This window comes from Salmo trutta, unplaced genomic scaffold (assembly GCF_901001165.1).
Source record: "Salmo trutta unplaced genomic scaffold, fSalTru1.1, whole genome shotgun sequence".
Lineage (NCBI taxonomy): Eukaryota > Metazoa > Chordata > Actinopteri > Salmoniformes > Salmonidae > Salmo > Salmo trutta.
Window position 1 is genome coordinate 997,125 of NW_021823488.1, and position 10,065 is coordinate 1,007,189.

Below are 10,065 nucleotides of genomic sequence, written 5' to 3' on the forward strand. Positions count from 1 at the left end.
GGTAAAGAGTTAGGTAGTGAACTGATTCACTATGGGTAAAGAGTTAGGTAGTGAACTGATTCTCTATGGGTAAAGAGTTAGGTAGTGAACTGATTCACTATGGGTAAAGAGTTAGGTAGTGAACTGATTCACTATGGGTAAAGAGTTAGGTAGTGAACTGATTCACTATGGGTAAAGAGTTAGGTAGTGAACTGATTCACTATGGGTAAAGAGTTAGGTAGTGAACTGATTCACTAATGGGTAAAGCCAAAACCAAACAGGAGCCTTTTTTATTTGTTTGTGAACAAGCATGCGTACGCTGGAAATAGAATGCATGAGAGAAGACAGACAAGGCTGTGAGCATCAACGGTATCACAAGTATATAGAAAGCCAAATTAGAAAGCTATTTTTCTCGTGGTGCAACGCAGGTAAAATGAGCTGATGAATTCACAGAAAATAGACTGTTTCTGCATTGTTACCGACTCTGGAATTGTGAAGTGCAGGTTAACATTTTACATCATGAATCTTGTTCTGGAGGCAGCTCTACAGAGTGGTGACTAGCTGGCACAGACACAGTCATAACATCAGATTTTAAAATCTAACCACAATGCCAACCCTAATGCTTAACCCAAGGTTCTCCAACTGGTGGCCCGCCAGCAACATTATTTAGACAATCAACAACATTATTTAGACCCCCAAAGCCCCCCAAAGGAATAATGAGTATTTTTGTTCATTAAAAGAATCTATTCAAAATGTTTTAACTTGGACCTGAGATGCAAAAAGTCCCAAATGTAATGTCCCAAGAAGGATGTGACCCTACCTAAATAATGCAAAAGTTACATTTTAACTTTATTCATGAGGAGATAGAATGCAGGAGACAGTCAACTAATAAAGCAGGCAGCGGAGCATTTCTTTTAGGTTCTGAAATGTAAAGCTGCAACCACAGCGTAATCAATAGGAGGTGAACAGCACCTGGTGCTGAAATGTAAAGCTGCAACCACAGTGTAATCAATAGGAGGTGAACAGCACCTGGTGCTGAAATGTAAAGCTGCAACCACAGTGTAATCAATAGGAGGTGAACAGCACCTGGTGCTGAAATGTAAAGCTGCAACCACAGTGCAATCAATAGGAGGTGAACAGCGCCTGGTGCTGAAAATATAGCAGCACAATCAATAGGAGGTGAACAGCACCTGGTGCTGATAATATAGCAGCACAATCAATAGGAGGTGAACAGCGCCTGGTGCTGAAAATATAGATAACTTGTGATGCAAGTGTTGCATAGCAACAGATGGAGAAAAACTACACCAGTCGAGTAATTCATTTCAACAATAATCTTCATTTTAATTTGACTTTACAAACAACAAGAGGGCTTAATTGGAGTCTATTTCTTCAGAGCGAAGGCCCATATAAAATATCTTAACTGTCTGAGCTAGGCTATGTGGCTTAACAGCATCCTTCACAAGACAACAACATGGCCTAATAGAAGTGGGATTTTCTTTTTAGGCCTATTTACAATTGGCCAGAAATGTAGCATCCTACATAAAAAAAAAATGAAAGAAAAAAAGGCGATGTCTGTATCTGAACGTCTGTATAGGGATAAACTGATCCTTTAACGACAGAACAAACATGGAATTCAACCAGCTCAATTTTAATTACAGCCTTATCCAACGAGGATACCGTTTTCTTAGCAAGGGAGGAGAATTATCCACCAGAGAATATCACATTAAAATGAAATGATATCTTTGGGCATGCTGTAGTCTTCAAATCTGGAGGAGAAGTTGTCTGGTCCTTCTCCAGTGTGCTGAAGCGCAGTAGCCTTCCAGATGACAAGTCCAAATCGAACAACTCAAGCTTCCTAGTAAATCTTTTTCACCATGTCCACGACTGTTTCCCTCTTCCTTGTAACTGCAGATTTTACCCGTTTAAGTTACAGAATGTCTGCCAAAAATGCAATTCTCTGATTCTGTCACCAGCTTGCTGAAAAGACGGTGTTGTGTTGCTTGATGTCTCCCTGACAAAGTTTATTATGCGCATTACTTTATCCATCACATCCTTTAGCTCAGCGTTTAGTCTGGTACACAACACACTCTGATGGATGAGACAATGTAAACCATGTTTAGTCTGGTACACAACACACTCTGATGGATGAGACAATGTAAACCATGTTTAGTCTGGTACACAACACACTCTGATGGATGAGACAATGTAAACCATGTTTAGTCTGGTACACAACACACTCTGATGGATGAGACAATGTAAACCATGTTTAGTCTGGTACACAACACACTCTGATGGATGAGACAATGTAAACCATGTTTAGTCTGGTACACAACACACTCTGATGGATGAGACAATGCAAACCATTCATTTGTGGGGCGATTTCCTTCAACTTGCTGACCATGCCCCTGTGTCTGTCCACCATAGCAGGAGTCCATCAGAAACCTCTGTCCACCATAGCAGGAGTCCATCAGAAACCTCTGTCCACCATAGCAGGAGCCCCATCAGAAACCTCTGTCCACCATAGCAGGAGTCCATCAGAAACCTCTGTCCACCATAGCAGGAGTTCATCAGAAACCTCTGTCCACCATAGCAGGAGTCCATCAGAAACCTCTGTCCACCATAGCAGGAGCCCCATCAGAAACCTCTGTCCACCATAGCAGGAGTCCATCAGAAACCTCTGTCCACCATAGCAGGAGTCCATCAGAAACCTCTGTCCACCATAGCAGGAGTCCATCAGAAACCTCTGTCCACCATAGCAGGAGTCCATCAGAAACCTTTGTCCACCATAGCAGGAGTCCATCAGAAACCTCTGTCCACCATAGCAGGAGCCCCGTCGGGGACCACAGAGTTGACTTCTTCTAATGACAAGCCATGCTGCGTAAACAATTCTTGCAGCTTTGTGAATAGGACGTCCCCGGTGGTGTGTCCTTCCAGGGGAACGTCCCCGGTGGTGTGTCCTTCCAGGGGAATCAGTGCCAGTAGCTCTTCTTTAAAGTCATTTCCATGAAAATAACGGACATATACACACAACTGTGCTACATCAGTGTTGTCAGTTCTCTCATCAATAGCCAGGGGAAAATGCTCTGCCTGACTGAGCCCCTCCAGAACAATCCTATGCAGATCATCCGCCAGAGCACGGACACGCCGTCCGGCTGTTGTCACAGACAGGGGCACCTGTTTGACAGACGCAATTATGCTATCCATATACTTGTCTGTGGCCAAATCCTCCAAAACTGTCACCATGCTCTTTTTAAATAGCTCTGCGTCTGTGAAGGGCATGTTGTGTTTGTTTATAACCCAGGATGCTTTTAAGAAGCACTTGGACCTTCTGTTGTTGGGTCAGGCCACGGAGGATTCTACTGCCGTGTTTGTAGCTTGTAGTTAATGCTTCAGTGTTTCTGCTTCAGGCCTCTGTCTGGGGCGCGAAGTTAACTTTGAAAGTACCACGCTTAGATTCATAAGGCTGTCTGAGATTGAATTATTTGCAAACAGTGATATTTTCATTGCAAACAAGACACACTGGCTTGGCATTGGAGAAAGATAGTCAGATGAATGCATATCTCTCTGTCCGTTCTTCCCTGAAACTTTGATTTTCATTATCCACCTTTCTTTTGCTACTTTTTGAGAGAGACATGTTCTCTTGCTATCAAGCTAATTGTTCTGAACGAATGTTGACATTAATACAGTAGTGTAGACTACATTAGGCTACGTAGACCTGTTTTTACCCACCAATCAACACAGAAAAATTTACAGAAAATTTTAATTGAATAAAGTAATTGGTGATTTTATGAACTTAATCTGATCAAAATTATTCATTAATTCAGCCTATTCATTGATTCAGCCTATTCATTGATTCAGCCTATTCATTGATTCAGCCTATTGTGTATTTGTAGTGTAGGCATATTAATTCTGCTAATATTATATGCTAATTATGTTCTGCCGACTTTAACTCAGAAAAAAAATTGTCCCGAAGCCAAACCTAGTTGGCGAACCCTGTTTTATAGTATGTCATGGCCTTTACTGGCCAACTGCTGTTATGTATATGATATACTATTGTGTTGTGTCACTAGACTTTGACCAGATATTATTGCATCCAAAGATCAACTGTACCTAGAACATAGATACAGAGCCACTTGTCATCAGGAAGCTGCTCTCTCAGCACAACGGAAAATATCTCAATGACTTGACATGTTCTGGTTGTGAATTCAGGCTACAAGGTAAGAATCTTCCCAGTGATTATTGTAAAGTGTGTAGAGAAATTAAATGTATGGTGTTATTTTAGTATAGTGAATGACAGTAAAACACTCAGATTTAACAGTCCATTTCACCTGGGACAGCTACGTGACAGTTCAATCATACAAAATGGCACTAACTGGGCATAGTCAAGTCAAATTCAAAAACATATTGTTCATATATTTGTATATTGTGGTTATTTTACAATTTGTATATATTTTTTTGTTTAAGTTGAAAATCGTCTTTCAGAATATCGGAAAATGTGTTGTTTTCTAAATTACAATGAGCTCCTGCTTCCTGTGTAATTTGGTATGAAACCACTGAACATACTTTTCTTAACATTGTTATTATGAACTGAATTCAGTAACAACATAATAATATCATACCTGTTGAACAAAGCAACACACTAGAACGAGATAAATTATTAAAAGAGAAAGTGAGACATTATTATTATTAGTTCCACTACATGGAGAAAAGGAGAAAAATATCAATCACTATATATTGTGATTGCATTAAATCACCTGACTGTTGTATCTGTTAGTAAATGTTTTATTTCTAAGAGATAATTAATAAAATAGAACAATTGACCTTCAATAATAATTAGTTGTCACTGTGTTAACCACAACCAACATGTTGGATCTCTGTTTAGGGGACAGTGCTCTAAAATGAGTCTCTCTGGGGAGAGAGAGGAGGGAGGCCCTGCCTCTAAAATGAGTCTCTCTGGGGAGAGAGAGGAGGGACCTGCCTCTAAAATGAGTCTCTCTGGGGAGAGAGAGGAGGGGGGCCCTGCCTCTAAAATGAGTCACTCTGGGGAACATGACACCAAAGCTAAGAGGTGAGATGACAATTTTTGTTGTTTAAGTTCTTTGTTTCTAAAACGTTATATCCACACTTTTTTCACATTAGTTATTTGCAACTGAAATGATTGTTATGGGTACCTTCAGGTCTGTAAAATATTGTTGTTCTATAGAATTTATAGAATTTTAGCATGACACAATCATTTAGCCTACTCTTAAAACTTCTATGGGCTACGTGGGACGCTAGCGTCCCACCCGCGGTACACACTATCAACAGCCAGTGAAATATCAGAGCGACAAATTTGAAAACAACAAAATGTCATAATTCAAATTTCTCAAACATACAACTATTTTACACCATTTGAAAGATAAACATCTCCTTAATCTAACCACGTTGTCCGATTTCAAAAAGGCTTTATGGCGAAAGCATAAAGTTAGATTATGTTAGGACAGTACATAGATAAAACATTACACAAAGCCATTTTCAATGCAAGGACAGGCGTCACCAAAAGCATAAAACCAGCTACAATTATGCACTAACCTTTGGCAATCTTCATCAGGTGACACTCCTAGGACATTATGTTAGACAATACATGCATTTTTTGTTCTATCAAGTTCATATTTATATCCAAAAACAGCATTTTACAGTGGCGCGTGATGTTCAGAAAATATTTTCCCTCCAATCATGCGGTGAATCAGCACAACAAATTAAAAAATACTATTCATTAACGTTGATAAAATATTAAACTGTTATTCAAAGATTTATAGATTAACATCTCCTGAATTCAATCGCGTTGACAGATTTCAAAATAACTTTACTGGGAGAGCACACTTTGCAATAATCTGAGTACTGTGGTCAGAAAAAAACAGCAGGCAATTATAGACAACGGCCATCTTGGAGTCATCTAAATGCATAAATAGCATTATAAATATTCACTTACCTTTAATAATCTTCATCAGAAGGCACTTCCAGGAATCCTAGGTCCACAACAAATGTTGTTTTGTTCGATAAAGTTCATAATTTATGTCCAAATAACTCCATGTTGTTTGCACGTTCAGTAGGCTACTCAAAATGTAGGGCGCGCGAGGGAAACAGTGACGACGAAAGTCAAAAAAAGTTATATTTACGTTCGTTCAAACATGTCAAACGTTGTATAGCATCAATCTTTAGGGCCTTGAGAATGTGAAACTTCAGTAATTTTCCAACTGGATGTTTGCATTGCCTTGAAAAATGGTTTGGAACACAAAGGGAGTTCTCACATGAACGCGCCCTATGAACTGATGTGATATTCAGGGCACCTGCTTACCAGCGTTCTCCTTAAGTCTGTGTTTACCACAAACCGCTCAAACTACTTTCTAAGACTCTAGTAGAAGCCTTGGGAAGTGCTATTTGAGTCCTAACTCACTGTGTGTCAGAAAGGCAAGGACTTGAGAAAACTACAGGAACCAGATTTTCATTTCCTCGTTGGATTTCTCTCAGGGTTTTGGCTGCCATATGAGTTATGTTATACTCACAGACATCATTCAAACAGTTTTGGAAACTTTAGAGTGTTTTCTATCCAAATCTACTAATAATATGCATATCCTAGCTTTTGAGTTTGAGTAGGAGGCAGTTTAATATGGGCATGTATTTCATCCGAAAGTGACAATACTGCCCCCTAGCCCTACTAATTATTGCCTAATGTGTTGGCATGTATATCCTTTCGACTAATTCTGATTGTTGTTGCAAGCTGGATTTTGACAATATTTCCGTTATATCACCATCCTTACTCCTGTTTAACCTCTCTGGGGCACGAGACGGGACAAACTCCCAACAGCCTATGAAATAGCTTATATAATAGTGCGAAATACAAAATATAAAAAATACCATATTTCAAATTTCTCAAACATACGACTATTTTACAACATTTGAAAGAAACACTTCTCCTTAATCAAACCACATTGTCCGATTTCAAAAAGGCTTTACGGCGAAAGCAAAACATTAGATTATGTTAGGACAGTACATAGACAAAAAATTACACACAGCCATGTTCAATGCAAGGACAGGCGTCACCAAAAGCAGGTGACACTCCTATGACATTATGTTAGACAATACATGCATTTTTTGTTCTATCAAGTTCATATTTATATCCAAAAACCCCATTTTACATTGGCGAGTGACGTTCAGAAAATGTATTCCCCCCAAAACATCCGGTGAATGGGCACATCAATTTACAGAAATACTTATCATAAACGTTGACAAAATATATAACAATTATTTTAAGAATTACCGATAAAATACTATGCAACCGCTTTGTCAGATTTCAAAATAACTTTACGGAGTAAGAACATTGTTCAATATTCTGAGTAGAGAGCCCCGCCATCATTGCAAGCTGTACAGTTACCCATCCAGCCACGGCTTCGACAAAACTCTAAAATATAATACAAATATTTTCTTACCTTTGCTGATCTTCGGCGGAATGCACTCGGAAGGACTCCAACTTCCACAAGAAATGTTCATTTGTTCGATAAAGTCCATCATTTATGTCCAAATAAATCAATTTTGTTGGCGCATCCAGATCGCCATTCCAAAATGCATGATGCGCGTTCATCCACCGTCGACGAAAAGTTATCAAGTTCCCTCAGCATTTGTAGAAACATGTCAAACCATGTTCACAATCATTCTTTAGTGTGTTTTTAACGTAAAACTTTGATAATATTCCACCCGGACAATAGCGTATTCATTACAGAAGAAAAAGAAAAATGGCTACCCCTTCGTGACCGCGCATGAGGTAAGTAAGTGACCCCAGCCAGACCACTTACTGTTCCGGGTGTTATTCAATCAAATTGCATAGCAGAAGCCTCAAACAAGGTCTAATGACTGTTGACATCTAGTGGAAGCCTTAGGAAGTGCAATATGACCCCACAGACACTGTATATTGGATAGGCCAAGACTTGAAAAACTACAAACCTCAGATTTCACACATCCTGGTTGGATTTTTTTCTCAGGTTTTTGCCTGCCATATGAGTTCTGTTATACTCACAGACATCATTCAAACAGTTTTAGAAACTTCAGAGTGTTTTCTATCCAAATATACTAATAATATGCATATCTTAGCATCTGGGCCTGAGTAGCAGGCAGTTTACTCTGGGCACATTATTCATCCAAGCAACTCAATACTGCCACCCAGCCGTAAGAAGTTAAACATAAAAGCTAATTTACCAACATTTCTGAAAATGGATATACAGCATTTTGGAATGAATCTCATCTTATGTTTCCCCATCTGAGCTCGAGTAGATGGGAGATATAATGTTTGTCTCTGTTGTGTTGAAGCCCAATCAAGCAGGAGAGACCAGCCTCCCCTGTACCCAGCTGTGTGTCCATGAAGAGTGACTGGTCTATGAGTCAACCTATACACTTTAGAGAGGGAGACTTTTCTACTGAACAAAGGTAAGAAGAACTCATGAGTCAGTGAGTTAAACAACACTGTCTCTAGTCATTTCTCCTCTCCCATTTTCCCATTTATTTTTGTTGTTTTCATAATCCATAGACTAATCCTTTTGTCAATTTTCATAGTCCTAAAACAATATTAAACAAACACAACACAACATTCCCTGTGTGTGTGTGTGTGTGTGTGTGTGTGTGTGTGTGTGTGTGTGTGTGTGTGTGTGTGTGTGTGTGTGTGTGTGTGTGTGTGTGTGTGTGTGTGTGTGTGTGTGTGTGTGTGTGTGTGTGTCTGTGTCTGTGTGTGTGTGTGTGTGTGTGTGCACTCCCTGGATGAGGAGATGTAATCTCATGTTTTGTCCACAGAAAACAACAATTGAGTTCAGAGTCAGAGATTCTCAGTGGTCAGTCTTCCCAGAGTCATCAAACAGACCTGGCCTCCATATTCAGTGTATGTGGTCCTGTTATGTACATTTGTTTTTGTTTACCTCAACTAAAGTTGATCTGTCAATCATTCATTAATGTGTTAATGAGAAAGCTCCAGCAATGGCTCCAGGTCATCTATAATTCGATGCTAGGTAAAGCTCAGCCTTATGGTCACCATAACAACACCCACCCGTAGCACACGCTCTAGCAGGTATATCTCACAGGTCATCTCCAAAGCCAACACCTCCTTTGGCCACCTTTCCTTCCAGTTCTCTGCTGCCAATGACTGGAACGAATTGCAAATATCGCTGAAGCTGGAGACTTATATTTCCCTCAATAGTTTTAAACATCAGCTATCTGAGCAGCTAACCGACCGCTGCAGCTATACATAGCCCATCTGTCAAAAAAGGCCACACAATCTACCTACCTCATCCCCATATTGTTTTAATTAACTTTTCTGCTATTTTGCACACCAGTATTTCTACTTGAACATCATCATCTGCTCATCTATCACTCCAGTGTTAATCTGCTAAATTGTGATTACTTCGCTACTATGGCCTATTTATTGCCTTACCTCCTCACGCCATTTGCAAACACTGTATATAGACTTTCTTTTTTTCTATTGTGTTATTGACTGTACGCTTGTTTACTCCATGTGTAACTCTGTGCTGTTGTTTGTGTTGCACTGCTTTGCTTTATCTTGGCCAGGTTGCAAATGTAAATGAGAAATTGTTCTCAACTACCTGGTTAAATAAAGGTGAAATAAAATAAAATAAAAAAGCATTTATTCTCTTAATTGCTTAATAACTTATTTACTTTATTTTTTTCAGTTTCTTGAAGAGAATATTATAACATTTGTGAAGAACGAGCTGAAGATGTTCAAGAGGATTCTTAGTCCAGAACTCCCAGAAGGCTTTGAGAGTCAGAAGCAGGATGAGGAAGTGGTGGATGCTGAAGATGAGAAGCAGGAGAGCAGTGCCAGAGAGGGGGCTCTGAAGATCACACTGCACATCCTGAGGAAAATGAACCAGAAGGAGCTTGCTGACACACTGGAGAAATGTAAGACCTGTCTGCCTCATGTTGAATTCTGTTTTATAACATTTAAAAGCTGTAGCTAAAGTACAGCTAAAGTAGCTGTGTAACTCAATGATATTGTAGCTGCCTTAACACAACACCTAGTGACCTCATCAAGTAGCAGCAGGGATG

At 39.6% G+C, this 10,065-nt stretch overlaps 1 long non-coding RNA gene across 1 annotated transcript; it reads left to right on the plus strand.

Moving 5' to 3' along the window:
* The first annotated feature begins 8,820 nt into the window (after positions 1-8,820).
* LOC115191149 (uncharacterized) lies at positions 8,821-9,793 on the plus strand. Its single transcript, XR_003877544.1, has 2 exons — positions 8,821-8,884; positions 9,690-9,793. It is a non-coding gene; the product is annotated as an uncharacterized LOC115191149 (long non-coding RNA).
* The last annotated feature ends 272 nt before the right edge of the window (positions 9,794-10,065 follow it).